The following is a 26,374-nucleotide window of genomic DNA, read 5'->3' as shown; positions in this document are numbered from 1 at the left end:
GTTAAGGATTGTATTTGCATTAATACATGTCACTAATAATCAGCGATGAGGTGCGATCATAGTAGCCAATATTAGTTAAAGGGAAAGAATTTTATTGAGTCAACCAAAGTCAACATACCCCAGTAGAGAGACGTACTTTTTAGAAGAGGATCAATCAAAGAGATGACATTTCTCAAGGGATGGGTCCCAAAAGAAATAAGATGACTCCCCCATCCCTCCTTAAAGATATAAAACGCATCATGATGTAATGTCCCCTAGTTGGAAGCTGTCATGTTTTCAACCCTTATCATACAGCACCCGAATGCATTATCAAGTTATTATGCTTTTTAAAATTAATTCCACATTTTATAATTCATAGCCCTCTATATTATGATCTAACCTTGTTACTGCCTAACCCTAAGGGAGGAAGGGGTAATTATGTTACCAAGGGCACTAAGAAACCAAACTACAATACGCTCCCTCAAGGTTTATGGATGCAGGCCCTTACCCCATCTCGGGACTACTCCCTCAAGGTTTACGGAACATTGATCGATACCCCATCTCGGGACCACCTAATTGATTGGAATTGGACCGCCTCTCCCTTAGCACAAATCTAGCCCATCCTCCATAGGCATTACAATAATATAAAGGACTAGGCTATGAGAATACTAACCTCTCATGAATTGTGAATATATATATATATATATGAAATTAAGTATGACTGTCATACATATTGTAATCTGTATAAATATTACTACTGAATTCTGCATGAGAACATTATCAGGCTTCATATATTAAGCACATCCTCATGCATACCATCGAGAACACGGATGTTATTGCCTGTAACTTAATAACAGTTCTGATCTAATCCGATTGATGGTAACCCAACCTTCTTTTATGAGCACAAACTATATATAATAATTTCCAATCCAATCGACAGTTGCAGATAATATATATTCCCTTCTCCTTCCTTCACGCCACTTGGTATATTGACCCCACCCTATATATTCCTCAAGAGGTGTAATAGGTTGTGTCTCTTGATCGATTATATCCTTCAAAAGATGGTGATCCTTTACTTCGTGACTCTTGCTTTTTTCATTGTGATTTTACCTTAGTGAATCGGTCCCTCGTTAACTTGATAACCCATGCCTGAAGTGTTGTCATTTGTACTTGTCTAAGCTTACTCTTTGTTTATTCATTTCAATCATTGACCCTTAACATTATTGTTCATAACTATGACAGAACTTGATATTGATGAATACCACTCTATTGCCGTAGTAAGGGAATAGTTGCTCCACACTAACCACATGTGCCCTGGTGTAGTAATCGCTAAGTATAGATGGTCCTAAGAATCGAGGCTGGATTGAAAGGATAGATTTAGTATCTATTTGTCTTGTCTCGATCAGATCACAGATTAAGGAGAGATACTTACAGGCTGCTATTTAGAAAATTGTGAAGTCTTATTTCATAAGACAATTTTCTGAATGCATAGATGTATTTAATTAATTTGTTCTTCTTTAGGGTAGGTTGTGAGGAGTGTCATGACAGGAACATGACACATGGATCGAATCAGACCAGAGAATCAGATAAAAAAAGGATATAGAAGGGTCAATACTCATCGAGGAGAAGATCAAGTATTACAGTTATGTGATAGCATATTGGTATGAAGCTAATATCTTATAACATCAATTTGTTTATATAATTATATATATTGTTTCCCAAGTATTCAATACAATCAATGACATACATGCACTAGGTATATTGATTATAATATGATTGATGTTTATATTATGCATATATTCATAATACAAAAGATACTAGCATATTCGCAGCCCAATTACTTAAATCATTTAAATGTTGTTAGCGAGAGGCGGAGTAAATCAATCCCAAATTACATGAGCCCCAAGGGTGGTCTAGACAGATGTTCCCGAAACCTGCGCCCAATTATGGAGGTGGTCTCATTGCGCCCTAGCCAAGTAAACCCCCATCCAGGGTTGAGAATTAGAATAGAAGTAAGAATTGGGGCTTGAATATAGCCACTATCAATTGTACTATGAATAATTATGGTTATCTAGTTTAATAAATTAATTTAAGGCATGATAATTTAGGTAATGGGTGCTGATTATTGGGAAATTGGCAGTAGGGGACATTACAATTGGAATCAGAGCTTTGATCTTGCCATCATATGGGGTAAAGATGAATCAATGAATCATTCTAATTAATGAGAAGGGATCTAACAACATGTGTATTTGTGTGTATGCTTCATGTCTGCAGATATTCGTATTTATGCTCCATGTTTTTATGTGTATGCTCTGTGTTTAATGTGTGTCCAGCATGTCTGCCTGTGAGTATCTATGATTACGATAAAATGAGATTTCTATTTTGATTGATCTAGAAAATGAAGATATGATGCAAATGTTGGAACAATCTTTGTTGAACACAATATACAACTGAGAGGGGGCTGAATCAGTGATTTCTAATCTTTTCCCCTTGTTAAGTCAACCTCAGAATACCGATTGTTATCCTAAGCTTTAAACACTCAAACCGGTAAGACAAAAGAGAATATCAAAAGAGACAATCACACAAATGCAACCCACAACACCAGATGTACGAGGAAAACCCAATATGGGAAAAACCTCGGTAAGAAATGTTGCTGGAGACTACTGCTCCAATCCAGCCTCACAAATGAAACACTGAATTACAAAGATTTAGGGCACCCACCCAAGGAGCACCAACCCCTTCTGATTTAAGGCACCAACCCAAGGAGCACCAACCCCTGCACCAAGCTCCAACTTAGTGATGTATATTGAAATACAATTTTGATACAGTTATAGCTTCTTGTTGCAAATGAGTTATGCAACTCTTGATCAAATAGGTTACTGTCGGTTGACAGTCTTCTCTTCTTTACTGGATCTCGCACTGCCAATTATGAGATTACTCTCTCTGATTCTTGGCCTCTCTTCGCTCTCTCTCTGTCACAGCCTCACAATACACTGTGTCACACTAGGATGCCTTCTTGATCATTCACACCTCACCAATTAGCAAAACTGTTAGACCTGCTACAGTTTACCGATACTCTATCACTGCCGGTTAAACCCTCTCACCGGTTTGCTTGCTCACTCACTCTGCAACTTTTTTAGAATAAATTCTAAGGGAGATGATCCTTCTCTGCACTCAAGCTCTCTTCACTCTTCTTCTTCTCCTAAAGCATCATCCATTTCTGTTTCGAGCTCATCTATTTGTAATCGTTGATTCCCGTCAAGAATGCGTTCAAACACTGTCGTGTTAGGTTTTTTCTTCTCCAACTCGATCCAAATCCGATTTGATTTGATTTGTTTTTCAGGGATAAGATCTTCATCACATCGATCAATCAGTAGCACAGTTTCGCATTCCAATGTGAGTTTTCTAAATCTGGAGGTCCGCACCACACTTTTCTGCTTCTCTGTCATTCGCCATTAATGGCTTTGCTATTTCCTTCACCAAACGGGTGTGAAGATCAAATCTTCTTGCAAGATCAGTTTAGTCGCTTTGCCAGCTTGACTTCCTCCAGCCGCAATCCTCTAGCATCCTCTGTGACTTGCAGGTTCCTCATTAAAGCCGACTTGCTTGCAGATTTGTTACGTCGATGCACACTCCACCGACCTGTGCGATACCTCCACCTGGCATCCAGCTATCATACTTGTCGACATCCACCTCTGCTTTTATTCCTATGTCGGTTTGACACTCTTTGTCGACCAAGGTCAAGGTGGACTACCGGTTTAGTTCATCTTACCGATATGACCATCAAACATCCTCTCTGTTCAGCTCAGCCTTCATAACAAGCAAACAACCTTCATCTCGGTTTATGCCTTACCGGTAAGCCTTCTTTACCGGTAGATGACACAAGTTATGTGTACCGGTAGCCTTCCTTTTGTCTTGCTCTTTTTATACCGGTCACCACATCTTACTTACTGGTGACTTTGCCAAACCAATTTGACATCAATGACAACTTAATGCCAATAATGCCAACAACTTTATTGACGCGATGAGAACAAGAATGAGAGAAACTTACAAACAAAGACAACTCTAGATTTTGTGGTTATAATTTAAGTTCAACAATAGAGCTAGGATAACATCAAAGGTGCACAGCACAAGCTAATTACACCATAAACTCTAGGGGTTGATTTGGATCATAATAGTAACAAGAATTCAATAAAAATCAACTTGCTTTAGGAGAAGCAAATTTTGGGAAGGGTGGTAAAATGGCCCCCTTACTTTTTTGCGATTTTAAACATCACAAAGCACCCGTTAAGGTTAGGAAAGAGAAATACAATTCTGCTGAAAGGTAACCCTTCCACTTTCTGATCACCAAGAACCTAGTGTGGGTGAGTGTAATGTTCCCTTGCTAATGTATGACAATATTGAGAGCGTGTGGGTGTGACCGTACGGTGAAGGTGAGGGCGTATGATGGAGGTAAGGCGTACGATGGGCGTGCGGTTGAAGGTAAGGCGTACGGTAGGCGTACGGTGGAGGTATGGCATATGATGGAGGTAAGGCGTACGGTGCAGGAATGGCGTACGGTGGGAGGTAAGGTGTACAATTGGCGTACGGTGGGAGGTAAGGCGTATGGTGGGCGTATGGTGGGAGGTAAGGCGTACGATGGGCGTACTGTGGGAGGTAAGGCATACGATGGGCGTACAGTGGGAGGAATGGTGTACGGTGGGCGTACAGTGGGAGGTAAGGCGTACGGTGGGCGTACGGTGGAGTAATGGCGTACTATGGGAGGTAAGGCGTATGGTGTGCTCCAGTGAATGTGCGGTGAAGGGTTGATCTTCCGTAAGCAATAAATTTTGAATGTATCGGATTAACAAATATGCAACGAAACTGCAAATACCAAATAGGGAGGATCTTTCACCTCTGAAATGGCAGATACCAGAACTCCAACAGGAATTCGCACGGGAGAAAACAAAATATCAAATTCGCATACCTACAACAATGACTAACTCGGCCATATATATGGGCTGCAGGAAGTTTCCCGAAGGGTTACAAACGGGCCGACACCAAAAAGTTTATAACTAACTAATTAATTAAAGGGGCCCGAAATATATTATGAAGTACGGGGCCGTACAATAAATTATTTAAATGGACTATTTAATTATATCGGGGACATTACAGTCCTCCCGTCCCAAAAATTGCTTGCCCTCAAGCAATTGCAGACTCTGATGCTCCCCGATCTGTTCACTCTCCCAGATGATGTCAACATGTCTGAAGATTGCCTCCATCCATCTTGCCGAAATTTCCCTCATGCGGCCATTGGACATTCCCCTTAGTACCACCTTCTTGCCATCCACTTCGAATGAGAATTCCATCCTCTTGAAGCTTTGTGTGTACTGGTCGAGGGTTTCCATCCATTGAATACCCAAGATGGCATCTGTATCATCCAAATCAATCACGAAGAAATCATTTGTCACTGTGTAGTTTCCCATGGTGATGCTGAGATGTGGAACCAGATGAGTACATGACAATAGATTTCCTCCCGCTACCTTGACTTCGAACCCCTCATGCTCCTCTGTATGCAAACCCCTCCTGGTGACGAGCGATGAGTTGATAGAGTTGAGAGTGGCCCCACTATCCAACATGACTATGGCCCGTTGCCCTTGGAGTGTGCCACGAACCCGAAACACACTGCACTCAGGAGTGTTGGTCAGGGCGGCAATGGTACTTCCCCTACGGACCAATGTGGAGATTCTCTCTACACGATCTATGTTTTCTTTAGCCTCCTCCGTGCTTTGCTGACCATCTTCCTCATTCTCTTATTCGCTGTCGGACACCACTTGAATGGCTAAGCATCGGTGTCCTAGTCCCCACGGCTCCTTGCAGGTAAAGCAAAGTTTCCTTCTCCTGAGTTTCTGCCTAGTGGCTTCATCTAATGATGGCTTCCTTAGGGCTAGGGGTGGTTTGTCATGCGAGTAACTCTCGGAGGAAGAAGATGAGGTTGTCATGTCATGCGCCTTCTTAATCGCTTCAGAGAGTGTTGGGATTGAACCCTTTCACCCAACCTTTCAGTGGTTCCATCAACCCGTCCATGAACAAGACCACCAATCTCCGCTCTGAGATGTTTGTTACCAACACAGATAGTCTCTGGAATTCTGTGATGTAACTGTCCACAGGCCCCAACTGCTTTAGTTGCGCCAACTCCTTAAAATTGAGTTCTGGATCCTCCCCGTCAAATCGATCTATGAGCTTCTCGGTGAACTCCGCATAGGAGGTTATCTGGTCATGGCCGAGAGTGACCATTCCATGATGCCACCATTCATGCGCGACCCCTTCCAGGTGGAGTGTTGCAAACTTAATAGCTTCATCTTCAGGCATCGGGTTGAGTTGGAAGTAGGTATCTGCTTTTTTAACCCAGGCTCGTGTCGAGGTTGCTCCGATCCCACCAAAGGATGACAGGTTGATCCTGCCAACCTTCCGCTTGATGTCATTGTTATAGTGTCCATAATAGCCCCGACTTCTGCCGCCCGAGTATTTCATCCGGAGCTCAACATAATACTTGAAGGATATGTCCCCCTCAAGATTTGCATCCCTCCAATCTTGGTTCAACTGTGCTTGCATCTCCTGGAAGGTGGGTTCTTTCTCCCCACGGGGTGCTTCTGATTTCTGAGGAAAAGTCGGCATCAGCGGCCGTGAATGCGAGCGTTGGACGTTTGACCTTGTTGTGACTGAATCATCGCCCTACCCATTTTGTTCTCCATTCATTTTCCCCAAGGCTAATTGTCATAAGGTTTCCTCCATGATTTGTTGTCGTTGCTCCCCTCTAATTATGGTGTCATTGAGCCGAGCTTGGCTTTTGGTTTAGCTCCCTTAATAGTACCATGACTTCTCTTTCAAGATCCTATGGTTCCCCCTTTCGATCGGCCGAACGGTACCTCCTTCGGGTGTACACTTGCATCCACTATACGACAAGCTGGCAAGATCACAAGCTCTGATACCACTATAATGTTCCCTTGCTAATGTACGACAATATTGAGAGCGTGTGGGTGTGACCGTACGGTGAAGGTGAGGGCGTACGATGGAGGTAAGGCGTACGATGGGTGTACGGTGGGAGGAATGGCGTACGGTGGGCGTACTGTGGAGGAATGGCGTACGGTGGGCGTACGATGGGGGTAAGGCGTACGGTGGGTGTACGATTGGCGTACGGTGGGAGGTAAGGCGTACGGTGGGCGTACAGTGGGAGGAAGGGCGTACAGTGGGAGGTAAGGCGTACGGTAGGCGTACGATGGGCGTACTGTGGAGGAATGGCGTACGGTGGGAGGTAAGGCATATGGTGTGCTCCAGTGAATGTGCGGTGAAGGGTTGATCTTCCGTAAGCAATAAATTCTGAATGTATCGGATTAACAAATATGCAACGAAACTGCAAATACCAAATAGGGAGGGTCTTTCACCTCCGAAATGGCGGATACCAGAACTCCAACAAGAATTCGCACAAGAGAGAACAAAATATCAAATTCACATACCTACAGCAATGACTAACTGTTGTGACGTTTTCACACATCGCCCCATTGCAAATGGGGACCCATGTTTTTTTTGCTTTTTAGGGTTTGTTTTTTGGTCTTCTAGGGTTTTGTTAGTTAAGCCTTTGCATTTTGAGTGTTGTCGGGGAGATCAATAGGATAGCAAGTCCGGCTTGAGTGAAGTCCTGATCCTGAAATTTGGCTAAGTCTGGAATGTCCTGATCCTGAAATTTGGCTAAGTCTGGAATGTCCTGAAAATTTGGCTAAGTCTGAAAGTCTTGATCCTGAAATTTGGCTAAGTCTGAAAGTCCTGATCCTGAAATTTGGCTAAGTCTGGAATGTCCTGATCCTGAATTTGACTAAGTCTGGAAACTGAAAGACCTCAAAAAACTAGATTTTGCAATATAACTCCTGGAGTTCTGAAACCACTCTCAAACATCCTAAAAGTATATATGGAATATAACTTAAAGTATAAGAAAGAAGAAACATAGAAGGAAATGTCACTTATACTTAAATGTTATATTCCATAAAAGTTATCCTGATAGAGAGTTCGAAAAGTCAAATTTCGCTCCCGTCCTTCATTGAGGATCCAGAGCGAATTTCGCTCCTGTCCCTCCCAGGAGGACCAAGGCGAAGCGCTCCTGTCCCTCACCAAGGGTCCAGAGCGAAAAAGCTTAGTGGAGTCATTCCTGACCTTGTTTGGACAAATTGAGACATCAAAGGCATGGTGAAGGGCAAAATGAGCATGATAGAGCATCCAGACTTGATCAAAAACGATGAAATGATGAAGTTTTTGCCTAGAAGGTCAAATTCGCTCCTGTCCCTCACTGAAGGACCAGAGCGATTTTCTTTATATGCACAATTTTAGACCTTTTTTGGACATTAACTTTTATTCATAGCATGAGGCAGGATGATATCTTCCCTAGCAAAGACATTTCATGGTGAAAAGTGAAGCATTTGGGCCTGGAGGGCAAAAATCGCTCCTGTCCCTCACTGAAGGACCGGAGCTTGAAATCCAAAATTTCCTTGTCCTTGAAAGATTTGAACGATTTGACGACTTGAGGAGAACCAAGGAAGTGCTTTTTACCAGTTGAATATAATTTGAAGGCACAAACATGAGGAAAAATAGACCAAAATGCAAAATCGCTCCTGTCCCTTAGTCAGGGACCAGGGCGAAATCCATTGTAGCTCCCGTCCCTCTCCCAGGGACCAGAGCGAAATTCTTCATAAGGTAAAATTCAGGCAAAAGCAAGCAAGTTTTAAGTTTGAAGGCAAGAAAGGAGGGTGAAACTAGACCGTTGAAGATAAATTTGGAAGTTGGCAAAGTGTAGTTGAGCTTGAAAGTACAAATTCGCTCCTGTCCCTCAGGCAGGGACCAGAGCGAAATCTTCATGAAAGCTTAGATTTTGAATGTTGATCACGTTTCAAGTGTCCAAAGGGGACCAAGGGACTTCATTTTACACGATGAAAGCAATGGCAAGTTGATGAAAGCAAGCATGAGCCCAGGACATTGAAGTTCGCTCCTGTCCCTCAGTCAGGGACCAGGGCGATATCCACCATATTTGCCAATTCATTCAAAATTTATGCCAAGTCAAGATTGTACATGGTTGCACAGGGTCTAAGGCGTCTTAAGATGATGATATGCAAAGGTTTCAAACGTCAAAAGACTATCAATTTGAACAAGGAAGCTATATCGCTCCTGTCCCTCATCAAGGGACCAGGGCGATTTTCATTAAATCATTCGTTTTCCTTCAAGATCACGTCAAAGTCAAGGTTCGCAAGATCAAGGATATCATTTGCAAGGTGATGAACAAGGAGTAAAGCTTGAGAGGTAGCAAATGTTGGCCAGAGCATGAAGTTCGCTCCTGTCCCTCACCAAGGGACCAGGGCGATATCCACCTTAGAGGGCATTCATCCACCCAATCAAGACGATCAAGCTCGAGTTTTTTGGCAAACATGCCAGTCTCAACGTGAGGATGGAGGTTTTGAACATAAAAGGCAAGAGAATCAAGACTAAACATCAAATTCGCTCTGGTCCCTTAGTCAGGGACCAGAGCGATAGGTTTGTGTCCTTACCTCTTCCAAATTTGGCGCTAAAACATTCTTTAGATTTTATTAAATGCTAGGAAAAAATCGATAAATTTGAAATCCAATTAAAGTTAGCATTTAACATTAGCGCATGGGTCTTTATTAATTAATTTTTGCCTTTTAAAAATCAAGTTTATTTAAAATTATAGGCATTAAATTAATTAATTATAAATAAAATGGGGCGCTTGATTTAAAATTTGTTTCATTTTACAAAGGTCGGCCTTTAAGTTTATTTTAAATTTGCCTTATTCACCAAAGTCGGCCTAGAGGTAAATGAGAGGTGAGCGCTTATAAAGGAGGGGTGAGTTATTTCATTTTCAAATCATCATTCAAACTTCCTTTGCATGCGATTTGGAGAAGACAAGGAGGAAGTGCGAATTTCATTGAGGAAAGGTGCAAAATTTCCATTCAAGGGGAGTGCGAACTTGGTTTGAAGTGGAGCGAATTTGCCATCAAGACGTTGAAGACCCCCCAAAGGTGGTGAAATTGACAAGGAAGGCGTTCGCTAGAGGAGGATCACATTGAAAGTTTCAAATTTCGATTTTTGCCTAGGTGATTTTCTTCATTTTGCATTTTTTGAGTTAGCTCTCAAGTAAGGTATGGCAAGATCCCTTGTTTTAATCGTCATACCCTTAAAGTTTGAATTTTGAAATTTTGAATTGTGATAGCTCAATCGTTTTTTAGGAAATGATAACTCAAGGACTTATCATGAAGTTTCCTAAATTTAATCTCTAATCTAGTTATTCATTGCAAAATCATGTTACTAATTTTGAAATATTGTGTAGGCATCAAATGGAGATCTCATCAAGGACGATCAAGCAAGGACAAGGGCGGCCTCCTCCAATCCAGCGTTTCAAGGCGAGGTACATCAATCATCCTACACATCAAGGACACAAGAAGTCAGAACAAGGGTTCGTTGAAGAAGCAAATAGTTCCAGATGAATTAATTAAAGCTAGCTTCTCAACAACACCAAGTTGAATATTTACCAAGTTACAAGTGTCAGATGAGGTGGCATCCCAGTCATCGCTCATCCAGTCAGTGTGGTCCACCTCAGCATTTCCAAATTCAATGTACCTAACTCATGGGAGGTGGCACAAACTCCGATGTACCTACCCCGGCTATCCATTGGTCAATTTTTCTAGAGAGGACATGTGTCCAAGCAATACAATTTTATCATTGGTCAAGCATTAAATGTTATGTAATGGTTGTAACAAACCCTAATTAGGGTTTTCATTGTAAAATCTTGGCCATTGATCTCGAATTGATCTAAGCCATCAAATTGTATTGTGGGCACTATATAAGCCCTGGCATTTCATTTTGTAAAGGGAATTAGTTAGAGAATTGGAAAATAATAGAAAGCAGTTAGTAGATAGAGAGTAGTTAGAAGTTGATAGAATAGTAATTAGAGTAGAATAGGAGGACAAGGCAAGAAATTGTTGCCATTGATTGTAAACAAACTCCATTTTCATTGAAGTAATGGTGAAGTGTATCGTTTCTTGCAATTTGCATGGTTTCTTGTTGAGTCTTCAATCTTAGATGGTAGATGATTAGATGAATGGAGGAAATGTGATTGATTGATGGTGGAATTCGTATATCCATACTACTAGCAGTTTGTTGATTGCAGACTTGCCTTGTGTAGTCAACTGGAATCGTTCAGCTTAAGCTCAATTTCAATTTGTCGCTTCTTCATTGATATGCATCAACTTGATGGTGTCTATGCCTGCAGTGATGATTTGAACATCATAAAGCTTCCCTTAGAAGATCGCACTAGCCTTGTGTAGATGGTCCATTGATGTCAAAACAAGACCTAGTTAGAGTTTCATCAAAAATCAAATCATTGCTCCTACATTCTTAGTATTAGGATTAGATCCTCTCTTCGCCCTTATCCTTTTTCCATTTTTTAAATCTAAGCCAGTAAGAGCCTGTGTTCCAGCAAAGCAGATCGGAAGTTCAATCATCAGATGTAAGTCCCCTTGTGATTTCAGCAAATCACATCATACCACTGGAGTTTATCCACACGTAGAGACCCTACTAACCAGAACATTGGAGTCATCCTAACTGATCCTTCATGCGAATCTTCAGCAGTCAGAGACTTTATTCAAGAGAGGATAAGATGCCTTTAGGTATTTTATTCTATGTATGATGGTGTACAAAATACACGTCAACACTAACTCGGCCATATATATGGGCTGCAGGAAGTTTCCCGAAGGGTTACAAACGGGCTGACACCAAAAAGTTTATAACTAACTAATTAATTAAAGGGGCCCGAAATATATTATGAAGTACGGGGCCGTACAATAAATTATTTAAATGGACTATTTAATTATATCGGGGACATTACAGTGAGGTTAGAGCATACGGTGAATAGGGGATCGTTAGCTCCAAAGACAAACTGAAAGTACAATGCTAGGCAGCAAGCCAGCCCCTTCCACTTGTTCAGCAGGCAAGAACAACTTAAATGTAAAATCACTCAACCACTTTTCAACGGGAGGACAGTTATTACAATACTAAAAGTAAGATCACTAAACCACTTATTCAACGAGAGGACTGAGAAACCAACTAAAAGTAATAGATAGGCGGCTAAGCCAACCTCTTCCACTTCTTCAATAGGAATACAAAATGTAAAATGCAATGAAACAAAGGTTGATCAGTACTACTGATTTTCAGCGTTACAATGAGAGCATTAGCTTGCAGATTACAATAGGAAATCAATATCCAAACACACTAAAATGTTAGGAATTGATCTTCTAACAAATAGGAGCTATCCAGCATATGAAGAGTATCCAGACATGTAAATAACTCGAGTATGATATAAAGAACAACAAACTGAAATAACAGACCAGCAAGAAGAGAAATCACCTAGATGCTCATAACTTTGCCCACACAACTCCGAATGACTTGAAATCAAACGCGAATGATCCCTAGAGAGGAGGTGTCCAAGCCATGACCAACCACCAGCTACAAATTTGATCAACACATTTAATGCACACTTCCCAAGGCATTCACATACATGGTATGGCCAGGTAAGGAGGGCGATTTTGTTTATAAAATCCAAATTGATGCCAAAAACCACGAAACTTAGCAAAAGGAATCACCTAACCAAGAGGAAAACATAGGAAGAATACCCAGAAGCAGCAACTGAACTCTCAGAAACTTATAAATGAATTTCACGATTAGCTCCAAAATCAAAAAGCATCATATAACTTTATCTTCATTGAACTCAATCTACTCCTTTGGATGAGAAACAGACACAGTATTCAACTAGGGGCTATCTTTCAAGCACGAAACTGAAGGAAGCTAGGAGGTATGCATCCCTCAAAGCAAGAGTCTAAAATGATTTCGGCAACACTTCATTATGATAAGCAATAGATAGTCTCAAATGAAGGCCAAGGCACTTATTTATAACTTCCTCCCAACTCGAACCTCTTTTTCCCTCCAATGTGGGACTAAACAATGACATTCGAATTCACTTTAATTTGCATTTCATTTCATTCCTCACCAAGTCGTCCCATTTTGCCTAGACAAGACACTTTATTAAAATGCAAATAATACATAATATGGGCGCCCAACATATAATTGAGAAAATGACTTTTAATATAACTTAAGCAATCCCTTTAATAGATCGTCCATTTTTGCCTTAAGTTATAATTCAACTTAGAACACCACTTTCCATCAAATACTAAACTTGCCGAAACAAGCTCCAAGAGTATGGGAGATCAAACTGAGAGAACTGCCCTGCCAGATATAGCCATTGCACTGAGCTGCAGGACCCTGTTGTGACCATTTCACACATCGCCCCATTTGAAATGGGGACCCCCTCTTTTTGCTCGTTTTTCGCTCGCTTTTCGCTTCGTTTTTAGGGTTTTGTTAGTTTGTTAGTTGTCTGGATCTAGGGTCAAACCTTAGGGTTTCCATTACTGTCTTTTCAGGCCAGAGTCCAGTCAGTTTTGAGAGCTTTTTGAGCCTCCTTTTGTAGGATGCAAATTTTGAATGGAATGAATTCGCCAAAATGGTCTATTTTCAATTGGAATTTTGAGTGCAGAGTCTTAAATTTGTCTAAGTATTGATGATGAAATGTGAATTTTTGTCCAATTGAGGAATTTTGACCAAATTTTGAGTTTTTTGATTTTTGATCTTGGGCATAGGGAATGATTTGTTTTTGCCTTGTGAAGTGATTAAATTTGTAAAATCTTGATATTTTGGCCTGTAGGAGCAAAATCGCTCCTGTCCCTCAGTGAAGGACCGGAGCTCGTTTTCAAATATCTTACTGTCCTTACAGGGTCAAGATGAATTTCGAATTGGAAGTGGTAGAGAAAGGCGTGATCGTTCCGTTGAATATAAATTGAAGAATTTCATGAACACGGAAATGCCCCAGGAGTGAAAATCGCTCCTGTCCCTCAGTGAGGGACCGGAGCTTAAAATCAAATATTATTTTGTCCTTGCAGGATTTTAATGACTTGACGATTTGAAGAGGTCCAAAGAGATGTGTTTTATCAAATGAATATAACTTGAAGTGCCGTCGTGAAAGAGAATGACCCAAATATGCAAAATCGCTCCTGTCCCTCAGTCAGGGACCAGGGCGAAAACCATTGTAGCTCCCGTCCCTCTCCCAGGGACCAGAGCGAAATCCTTCATACGGCATGTTCTGGGCAAAGATCAAGCAAGTTTTATGTTTGAAGGTAAGAAAAGATGTGACTTGAACTCGTTGAAGACAAATTGAAGATTATGAAACGTCAACAAGGGACCCAAATGCCCAAGTTCGCTCCTGTCCCTCAGGCAGGGACCAGAGCGATTTTTGTCTTAGATGATTTTTTTGCCAAGTTTGAGAGAATCTCAAGACATGGATGAATGAAAGGAGGTATGTCGAATCCATTGAAGATAATTTTTGAAGGTGATAAAGTGGAATGAAGCCTACAGGACCAAGATCGCTCCTGTCCCTTTCCAAGGGACCAGGGCGATGTAATGAGTATGTTGCCTTTTCTTCAAGTTCAAGACACTCCAAGTATCGGATACATGGTGGCAAGAGCATTTCGAAGCATCCCAATAAAGAATGAAGGCATCAAAGGTCACTAAATTGAAGGATTTGCACTAAAATACCTAATTCGCTCCTGTCCCTCTCCAAGGGACCAGAGCGAAATTCCTATAAAGGCCTAGATTTTGAAAGTTAAACAAGTATCAAATGATCAAGAAGGATTGAAGGACTTCATTTTACCCAATGAAGGCAGTGGCAAGTTGAAGAAGGCAAGCATGAACCCAGGACCTTGAAGTTCGCTCTTGTCCCTCTCCAAGGGACCAGAGCGATATCTATTATATTTGCCAAATCTTTCCAAAATCACGTTAAGTCAAGGTTTTGCAAGGTCGCACAGGGTCAAAGGTATCTTTTGAAGATGATATACAAAGGTTCCAAACGTCAAAATGCTATCAATTAAGCCAAGGAACTTATATCGCTCCTGTCCTTTGGACAAGGACCAAAGCGATTTTCATTAAAACACTCATGTTCCTTCAAAATCAAGATAGGGCAGAGTCGCACAAGATCAAGGATGCCATTTGGAAGACTCTGAACAAGAAAGAAAGATTGAAAGTTGGCAAATTTGAGCCAGGACACCAGGATCGCTCCTGTCCCTCTCCAAGGGACCAGGGCGATAACCTTCCAAACATCAAATACGCCTTGTAGAAGTCAAGTGAGACAAGCATGGAGTAAAGAAACAATGTTATTATTCACCTTATGATGAAAATTTGAGATCGAAGATGTAAGATCAAGGAGAAAACATCTAGATCGCTCCTGTCCCTCTCCAAGGGACCAGGGCGATAGTAGTCATAAAAGGCATTTGTTCACACAAGCAAAACACTTTAGCTCGAAATCCCTAGCGAGAATGCCAAGTTCAACGTGGAGATGGAGACTTTGAACGTCAAAAATGCAAGAATCAAGACCAAGATAATGGATCGCTCCTGTCCCTCAGTCAGGGACCAGGGCGATGAGGTTTGTAATTTTCCACTCTCCAAATTTTGGCGCTCAAACACATTTTTGAATTTATTTAAATGCTAGGAAAATCAATATTTAATTAAAAGCATTTAAATAGCGCATGGTATTCATTAATTAATTATTATTTTGCCTTGTCAAAAAAAAAAAAAAAATCGAATTTATTAATTTATAAATGATGGCATTTAATAATTAATTATTAATTAATAAAAAATTTAAAAGAGCGCTTGGTTTATGAAAGTCGGCCTTCTATTTTATTTAAAAATTGTTTTAAATTGCCTTATTAATTACCAAGTCGGCCTTAAGGTGAATATGAGGTGAGCGCTATAAAGGGAGGTGAAAGACTTTTATTTTCACATTATCATTTTATCATCTCACATGCGATCTTGAGGGAGAAGTGCGAATTGTGTTTGAAGAGTGCGAATTTCATTTCAAGCAAGGTGGTGCGAATTTATATCCAAAGGTGGCGCAAATATTATCCAAGGAGGTTCGAATTTGTCCAAGGCATTGGAGATCACATCAAGGACATATCAAAGGTGGCGAAGTTCCTAATTTGAAGAGGAGATCACGTTGAAGATTATCTAACATCAATTTTGCCTAGGCGATTTTATTCATTTTGCATTCTAGAGTTAATTCTCTAGTGAGGTATGGCGATGTGGTTTTATTGTTTTAATTTTAATTTTAGATCGTCATAGCTTAAATTTTGAATTTTGAATTTTGAATTCCAACTAGCTCGATCGTTTTTTTACGAAATGATAACTCAAAGACTTATCATGAAGTTTCCTAAAATTAATCTAATCTATGTTATTCATTGCAAAATCTAGTTTCTCATTATGAAATGTTGTGTAGGTATGGCGACCCCGAAGGCGGGAGCATCCACCAGTCGTTCAGCTCTTATGAAGGAAGATCAAAGGACTGAAGAAGTGGAGACCAAGATCGTGTCGAAATGGAGCAACATTGGAGATACAAACTTAGGCAACTTTAGCACGAAGAAGTTTCGAGAGGTCCCTTACATTGGCAAGCCATCACCTGTCACCCGGAGAATAATCGAGAGTGGCATCATTAAGGCGGCCGGCTTTCCTCCAGCTGTTCAGTGCCATGAGTTGATGATCGAGTGCGCTCGTCATTATGATCCACAGTCCAGAACGATCATGTCCAATGAAGGAAACACTTTGGCGTACCTTTCAGAGGAAGCTATAAGTGAAGCTTTCCATCTTCCAGAGCATAGGGACATGATATACAAGAGCATAGAGGGAGCCAGGTCAATGTACGAAGATGATCCAAATGCTTGTCTAAGCATAATTAATAAGAACTGGTTACTCAAGAGTCGTCCCCGTCTAAGCAAGATCCCGAACACACCGCACAGGATTGATTTCTAGGAGGAGTACAGAGATTTGATCACAATGCTCAACCGAGTTACAGGAGCCCCTCAGGCCTTCTACTTTGAGAAGTGGATGTTCTACTTCATCCAGGTGATTGTTCAAGGAAAAGGTACGATACATTGGGCTAGAATGATTAGCCATTGCTTGGATGTATAGTTGAGGAGACTCAAGGCTACCAAGTCCTTCCACATGAGTTCATACGTCATCTATGCCTTGATCAGGAGTTTTGAGTACGCAGGACTACCTCACAGAGGAGTGATTGGAAGAGGACCCGGCGAGGTCAGAGCTTGTGATTCCTATGTCCACTTGCATCATCCGCTAGGAAGCAACTACAAGTTAGTTAATGATACCTTCACGATGAACATCACAAGGACGTTGCAAGGTGGGATCCACAACAGATTATCTCAGGATGCACAAGAATTGGTGAAGAGGTACAGTGCTTGGTTTATCCAATTTCCGAAGTTTACTTATATCAGAGTGCATGGATGTCCTTTACCTCCATACATGTTGCCGAGATATCCGACAGACAGAATTGTGTTACTTGAAGTAACAAGACAGTTGGCAGCATATGCGAGGGCATTCAGACACAGACATGGGAATGGAGTTCCAGTACCTATCATTTTGGGCAATTCAGTTGAGGTATGTCCTAATGCTTTAGCTATGGATGACGCAGAGAAGGAGTTAGCCTTGTATTCTTTTTCAACCTTTGCTTTGAGAGAAAGCTTTGATCCACATGGACATTTAGAGGAGACAGTCGGTAGGAAGTTTAAGCATGAGTACCAAATAGAAGATTTTATGATGAATCTCTTAGATGATCTTGAAGTGAAACGAAAAATGCATTCTAGATTGCCTTTGGATTTTATCAGGAAATGCAGGATTTACAGAGTGGCCGACCAAGCACAGGACAGTGGCAGACATATCCAGTCATCCTATGATCGAGAAAGCAAATCAATAAGGTTAGATTGGAATGAGCCCGAGGTCGTGGATTTAGATACTTTAATGGCTCCAGTCTTGTCTTGTACTCGCAGATGGGTTGACGTACAGCATCAGAAGTTGAGAGAGCAAGGCATAGCTATGACTTTCACTTTGGAAGAGAAACCAGCCGAAGGTGGAGCCAGTGTAAGTGAAGGCAATCCTAATCCTAGAAATTCAGGTGAAGGTAACCTTCGATATGCCAGCGAGGGCAATCTCCATCCAAGAGGCTCGAAGAGGAAAGAGAGACCTGGACAGAGAGAATCTTCCAAGAAGAAACAAGAGGCCAACCGAAATCGTTCATCCGGTACTTCTTCTAGACCAGAGAAGAGGACACTTCAAGTGGAAGAATCCATGGAGTCGATGGTACAGAACGACAGGCAGGAAGGAGGACAGGCACAGCAAGGGTCACCAGATGGATCTCTCCAAGATTATGAGTTAGATGAAGATAAAGAAGACAATGAAATAACATCTCCTCCCAGACAAGAAGAAGTAGTGCATAAAGAAATTCAAGTTCAAGAGACAAGATCAACTATCCCAGATTGGTTGAAGGAAAGATTAACCAAGGTGATCGTAATAGAGGACGAAGATAATGCAATTGATTTGGAAAGCCTTGTTGGACGTTCTCACGAAGTAACAGAGAAGAGGAAAGCTACCAAGATGTCCAAGATGATTCGAGATGAGACTGGATCCAGGAAACTGCAGATAGCTACACCGGCAGTAGACAAATATGAAGGTGAGATCCTAGCAGAAGAATATGATATACAGACATTTGAGCTAGGACCATCCACAGCAAAGCAGACATTGGATGATGCTACCGACTCATTTGAGGCATTGAAAGACAAGCTTAGAGAAGAAATGGAGAAGAATAGAAGGCTTGAGAGAGAGGTCGGTGCATGGAGGACATATTTCAGTCACATCAATGAACCTTTGGGACGTCAGGATCCAGCTAGATCACCAGTGCAGGCACTTCCACTTCAATCAATCAATGAGGCAGAAAGATTCAGGAATATGGTCCAGCGTACGAGTACTTGGATGGATAAATCTCATACAGTTGCCATTGAGTTTGTAACAAGGATGATGAAGATTATTCATCAAGCTATCCAGGTTCTTGAGATAATCCACAATTTGATGATAACAGTAGCCACATTTGCTCATACCAAAGATGTTATCATTCCTGTCTTGAAAGTAATTAGACACACATCAAGGAAGGTCTTAGCGCAAGAAAAGATCATGGATGGAGGACCTCACAGTTTGCTTCAGTGGTCAACCCTACTCCATATGAAGAGTGTTTTCTTTGAGGACATCAGTACTAGATGCAGCCAAGTGGAGGAGGTGATCAATCCAATCCAGGACAGAGTATTTGAGGTACTTCGTACCATTCTTGGCAGAAGGATCGAGGTCGAGACAGATGTGGATATGCAAGAATTAGAGGATAGAATCAAGGTCATCTTTTGCAAGGACACAAATGTTACAGACGAGCAATATGATCAGATGTTTGCCATCATGCTCCTGATTGAAAGAACAAAGGAACTTGAATCTTCATGGGACGCAGCTCTTCTAGATGCATTCGATCAGGTCATCCACTTGGAGGAAAGTATGAAGAATCTTCCCGAGATTCCAATTGCAGAGATCGAAGGAATCGTGTCAAGATTCATTGCATATGCTAAAAAAGAGAATTGGAAAGGGAATAAGATTCTAGATGATAGGTTGTTATAGATGACATGGCATCTTATTTGTCATTGGTTTATGTCTCCTAGGTTTTTGTGCCAAATTTAATATTTGGCTATGCATTTAATATTGTTCAGTAAAAAGGAGGCCATTTGTAACAAACCCTAATTAGGGTTTAGGTGTCATGATCTTGACCGTTGATCTACTTTCAATCTGGACCTTTCATTGTAATTGAGGATGCTATTTATACCCTCATTTTTCATTTCATTGGGAACTAGAATAGTTAGATATCAGAGAATTTGTTGTATTAGAGAGATTAGAGTTAGAAGCAATTTTATTTTTGTAGCAAGATTGAGTTTTGAGGAAAGGAATTCAAGCAATTGTTGTACATGATGACTTGGAAATCAATGAAATATTGAAGTTATGGTGTTTTGTTGCAATTTTCTTGGTTATCTTCATGGTTGTTCAATTTACTTGAATCATGCTCAATCAAAGTAGTGTGTTAATTTGGAGGACATAGTGTGAGACTTGATTTTTGGTAGGATTCGTAATCCAAACCACTAGCGTCTTGCTGATTGTAGGAACGCCTTGCGTGGTCAATTGGAGATATTTGAATCATTTAACCTTCAAACATTATTGTATCTTGGATATGTACCTTCGTGGTAGTGTCTTTGATCTTTGATGCATTGAAAAATCATTTCGTTACCTTAGAAGATCGCATCAATTTCAATTGAGTTGTTATCTTATGGCTAAATTGAAGTTGGTTGAATCTTGCCAAGTCTTGTTCACACTAAGTCATTCTTAGGGTTAGACTAGATTAGACCTCTTGAAAACCCTTCTCTTTTGTCATTTTTTTTAAGAAAAAAGCTTCTTAGTTTAGTAAGATTTCGGAATTTCGGAGTGTAAGATCCCCTCGAGGACACAGCAAATCACATCATACCAACTAGTGCTTATCCACACGTAGAGACCCTACTAACCAGAACATTGGAGTCATCTTAACTGATCCTTCATGCGAATCTTCAGCAGTTAGAGACTTTTTTCAAGAGAGGATAAGATGCCTTAAGGTATTTTATTCTGTGTATGATGGTGTACAAAATACACGTCAACAGAACCCTGCCAAAAATAGCACTTACTAAAAATAGTATATTGCTAAAAATAGTAAGTGTGTCCAATTGCATTTTAAGCACATTCTACGCAACCGTCGCAACTTACTAAAAATGGTAAGTCCGGAAAAGTCTTCAAAATCATTTACATGTCACACCATCACGAAGCTCTCTGAAAACCCAGAAAAACCCAGAGAAATGAGCTGACCTCGCTCCCACTTCCTAAAAATAGTAAGTTTACCAAACTCCACCGATTGCTACACATGTACCATCATTGTGAAGCTTTCAAAAAACCCAAAAGGAATCCAGAATCAAAACTATGAAAATCCAACATGTAGACCGCCAAACTTCCATAGAATTCTCCTAGAAAATAGGAAACCCTAATTTCTGCTCCCAACTAGCCTACGGGTCTCCGCGATAGGTTAACGGCCAACTGAATTGATTACTGCTGAGAAGGGGACATTACAAGTGGACTGTCATGGCCCTACCTTGACAATAAATGCTCACATCCTAATAAAAGAAAACTGTCTTTTCAAAGACTTGAGAATTTTCTGAATTCCTAAATTGAACTCAGACAACAGCAAAAGAGGGATGTTAATAAGTAAAAGGATGCACCACTTTCTTTTGATCAGTTAAAACAATAAACTAGCGGTTCCCAATTGGCACTCGTTAGAAGATCAAAGCAGTGATGACTCCTAAAGTTTGTACTGATGCATAAGAATACAGTGATTCATATTCAAGTTAACTTGGCAGCGAATAAGTTAAGATATGTTAACGATTGTATTACATTAATACATGTCACTAATAATCAATGATGAGGTGTGATCATAGCAGCCAATATTAGTTAAAGAAAAAGGACTTTATTAACCCTCATCGGTTTAGTCATCCAAAGTCAACATGCACCAATAGAGAGACGTACATTTTAGAAGAGGATCGATCAAAGAGACATGGCATTTCCCAATAGACAGGTCCCAACAAAAATAAGATGACTCCCCCGTCCCTCCTTAAGGTTATAAAAGACATCATGAATCCAATCATACCAGAGAATCAGATTAAAAAAGGATATAGAAGGGTCAATACTCATCAAAAAGAAGATCAAGCATTACACTTCTTGTTGGAAATGTTGTCAATGATGTCAAGAAGGTAAGAAGACAATGTTATAGATAAATTTGTCATTGATGTCAAGAGTGAAAATATTGTTATTGGTGTCAATATGCAGTGATAAGTTTATAAGACAAAATAGTTCTGTTGATACTTAGAGAAAGCTCCATGTATTATCTTTACAGTGAAGTTGATGCAATTGGAACCAAATGATTTGACAATGAAGGATGTCTATGATAAAGGATATCTACAAAATAGATTTAGTCATATCGAGATTGTGGTCCAACATTCTAACCAAGCAATCAAATTAAGGATGCAAAACATGATAAATATTAAAGGTAAAACAACTTTATTAAGAGAAGTTGATGCAGCAAATTACAAGGGGATAAAAGCAAAATCTTGATGTTACAAACTACAATCAACCACATAGTGATCTGATATTACAAGTTTTTATATTGCCGACTTCATATATAGGACAATCTAATATAGCAATATGAATAGCGATGATATAAGAAGAATTCTAGGATGAACATACATGAACAGCGATAATATTCTAAAACCGACTTGAAGTATGTTAAATAAATATGCTCGACTTTATAAGACAAGAAAGCCGACTTCATGATAGCAAACGCTGATTCTCTACTTGGTAATGCACAACGGATAGACTTTAGATCAGCGACTACACAGATTATTGTTTGCAAGAGCAATTAAAAGAAATCAGTAACCAGAAGATTATGATAGAAAAAATCAAGATATCATATCCTCAATAAAGTTGACTTAATTCAATATGGTACAGTTCAGTTGGTCAAGCAACTACAAAGGAGCGATCTGTATATAGTTCACTGAAGAATAATAGATGCAGCAATTGAGAATCATTTATAATATTGCTCAAATAAACTAGCATTGGATTTGTTTATCAGAAGTAACATTGGATTTATTTATAAACGACCTAATAAAAGGAACAGTAATAAAGATCATTATAAGCAGCGATCATATGTCTATGAAACAAGCAGCAAGTTACAAAAATAAAAGACAATGCACAGAGACATACTATAGACAACGATTATGTAATGTCCCCTTTTCCGTTGTAGTTTGTTCTGGGGACTGTTGGCCAATTCCAAGACCTATCAATCAATCAGAGGCAGAAATTAGGGTTTCCTTTTTTCTAGGAGGATGCTTTGGCAGTTTTGGTGGCTTGGAATTTTACAATTATGATTATGGATTCCTTCTCGGTTTTCAGAGAGCTTCGTGATGGTGTGACATGCAACTGAATTTGAGGATTTTTCCGAACTTACTATTTTTAGTACGTGGGGGCGAGGAGAGCTTATTTTTCTAGGTTTTTTTGGGTTTTCAGAGAGCCTTGCGATGGTGTGACATGCAAACGAATCCAAAGACTTTTTCGGACTTACTATTTTTAATAAGTTGTGATAGCTGCTCAGAATGTGGTTAAAATGCATTTGGACACACTTACTATTTTTAGTAGTATGCTATTTTTAGTAAGTACTATTTTTAGCAATGCTATTTTTGGCAGGTTTCAGTGGTCCAGTTCAGAGGCTAATTCTGGCAGTGCAATTTTGAGTACTTCTGGCCTTCAACTCACTATGGCAATGGTTCAGCACATGGGAACAGTATTTTTAATATTTTTTAATGCCCCCCTTGGCCTAAACGTATGACTCATGTATTTTTGGTTATAAGTTAAGGGGACGACTTGAGGTGATAAAGTATTATTTTATATCATAAGGTTTGGGCGATTTATTGTTGAGGGAAAATATTTTATAAGTGAAATATTGATAAGGCAAGATGGACGCCTTATGGAGAAACAAGTTAATTTTATAATAGATTTCACTTATCTACCTTGGGCGCCACATTATTAGTTTATTGTCATTTTTATAAAGTATATTTGCTTCTATGTGAAGGTCGACTTGGAAAGGAATGGAAATGAAATGTAATTTCAAAATAATGTGAAGTGAATGTACATTTGTGTTCGGCATCCATTTGGAGGGAATGTGAATTTAAATTTGGAGACACAGAGTTTATAAATAGGAGTGTTGGGCTCTTGTTTTTGGTATCCATGAATATTTGTAACGAAGTGCTTCTGAATTGCTTTCAGAGTCTTGGCTTCGGGGTTGTGTGCCCCCCTAGCTCATCTTCAGTTTCGAGTTTGAAAGATAACTCCTAGCTCACAAAGTGATCTCATTGAGAGATTACCAGTGGATTTCAAGAAGTTTGGTGTGATAAATTGGTGAAGAAACCCTACAGCTGATCTGCATTTCTGCTCATTTTGGTTGGAGCTTTCATTCAAATTTTGTGGGTACGGATTCAAAAGTTTCATATGCCCTTGGCACCCATTTGCCCAGACTTCGGTGGATTTTGGTGGAGTGGTTGATTTCTTATTTCAAATCAAGCTTGCTGCTGTTTGCCCTCGTTCAATTTTCCGTTTTGGAGAGTGTGCCCTTGCTGAGGCCCCTTGGTGGCGTGTTTCCTTGTCTTTCCTTGGCCATCTAGCTCTTGTGCTTCATCTACAATTTATTGGAGCTCATTTGTATTAGAATATTTAATTATATTTTAGTCACCTATATTTAGTTCCTTGTTTAATGATCATTTAACTTTTTAGTTAATTAGCTTTTAAGCTTTATTTAGCATTTAGCTTTTTCTTTTTAATTAATTAGCTTTTAAGCTTTATTTAGCATTTAGCTTTTTAATCTTTTATTTTAACGTTATGTTCTAATTATAGAACATCGTCTTGTAACCTCTATATATACGTGTGTATATCGTTCAATGTAATCATCCGATTATTGAATCATTCATTCAATTTATTTTTCATGGTATCAGAACATGGAAATTAAAAATTTCGAAAAAATTTTGTTATTAAAATTTTTCAAAGTTTTTATTCAAGAGATTTTTTTTTAAAACTGTTTTTTTTTAAAAGCAAATTTTTTTCTCTTCCTGGGTAGGTTTTTTTTTTTTTGCAGGTTGAAAATTTTCCTAGGGTTTCTGCAATTTTCGACTAGGGTTTTGACCCTTCCGTTCAAGTCGAAATTTTCTTTTGGTTGCAGATTCTTGGTGGGTTTTTCGCAGAGAAATGGGACTCGCCCAGACTCGGCGAGTCCGAGTCCGAGTCATGCTCGGCGAGTCCCAAGGGCTCGGACTCAGACTCGTCCGAGTCTGGCGAGTCGCCGAGTTGGCGAGTTTGGCCCAAACTCGCCGACTCCCGAGCCTCGGACTCGGCCGGCGTCAAGCCAAAACGAAAACACAAAAAAAAAATAGTTTGCAATGTTTTTTTAAGTCCGTTTTTTTATGTTAATTGTCTTCTAGCCCTAAAAGTGACTTTCATTTCATTCACTTGCAAAAAAAGGAAGAGTAAAGTGAGTTGGGAAGAAAAACAAGGGTGCATAGAAGAAAAACCAGCAAGAAGGAAGCTCAAGTTTTCTTCAATTTGTCACATTGGAGCTGCATTGTGTTTCGATTTGGTGCATCAAGAGTTGGATAGGAAGACTTTGCAGCTCATTTCAAGCTTGTTGTAAGAGGTACGGTTGTTTTTTTGAAGATTAGTTTGTTTCTTGTATGCAAAAATTCAATTTTGTATCCATTTATTTTGAAAGTTTTACATCTTCTTTAAAAATCTTTTGTATGTGTGTATGTAGCATGTAGTATGTAGTTGTAGTGTTGTACTATGTAGGGTTTGTAAATTTCTTTTTTTTTAAAGTAGGGTTTGACAAACCCTACTTTATTTTTTTTTGAATGTATGTAATATGTATTAATTTTATTTTGTATTTGTAATGTTTTATTGCAGCAAACTTCACTTTATCATTTCAATTTGCCTCAACTTCAAGTTTCACAAAACTATCCTAAAATGTCTACTTCAGCTTCTAGACCCCCCATTAGAAAGGACCCTACTTGGAAATATCATGAGGATTTTCCAGGGCAAAGGAAGGGGCAAACAAAATGTATATTTTGCAAAACAATATTCCATGGAGGTATATATAGGCTGAAATACCATATTGCTGGTGTGCGTGGACATGATGTCGAACCATGCCTAAAAGCAGTCCCTGAGGCCGTACGTGATTGTTATTTAATGGTTGAGGAGATTGAAAGAAAAAAGAAACAAAAGGAGGATCGAGCGGCCATTGGGAGAGAGACAGTTTTAGGAAGAGGGACACAGTTAGGTTGTGTTGGAGGCCCTTCTTCCTTACCTCCATATCGTCCCACTCAGTTTGCTACTGCTGGTGCTTCCGTTTCTGCTTTTGCTTCTATAAGTGGCAATGCCACCGCCACTTCTCATGCTCCTACCACTAGTAGTTGTAGTGGGAATGTTACCATTGGACCTAGGATTCGTAAATCTAGGTTGGATTCCTTCTTTGTGCCTCGCACTACTCCTGGGTCCCAACCGTCGCTTGAGGGCATGGGTTGGAACAAGGAGGTCCATGATGCTGCTAAAATGGCAGTTGGCAAGTTTTGGAGCTACGACTGTATTCCATTCTTTGTAGCCAAGTGAATGTTTTACTAACTTTTATGTTTGATAACATTGATTGTTTTAATTTTTATACTTAACTTATCTCATTGAATTTTTATACTTAACTTATCTCATTGAGTTTCTTTGCGAC

At 39.9% G+C, this 26,374-nt stretch overlaps 1 protein-coding gene across 2 annotated transcripts in view; it reads right to left on the bottom strand.

The window, feature by feature from the left end:
• Window positions 1–26,374, bottom strand: part of LOC131063465 (uncharacterized) — a 150,244-nt gene that overhangs the window by 97,295 nt on the left and 26,575 nt on the right. The gene's annotated exons all lie outside the window — the stretch shown is intronic.

This window comes from Cryptomeria japonica, chromosome 5 (genome assembly GCF_030272615.1).
Source record: "Cryptomeria japonica chromosome 5, Sugi_1.0, whole genome shotgun sequence".
In the NCBI taxonomy this organism is placed as follows: domain Eukaryota; kingdom Viridiplantae; phylum Streptophyta; class Pinopsida; order Cupressales; family Cupressaceae; genus Cryptomeria; species Cryptomeria japonica.
Note: the sequence above shows the minus strand (reverse complement) of the source record. Positions and strands in the feature narration are given on the sequence as shown.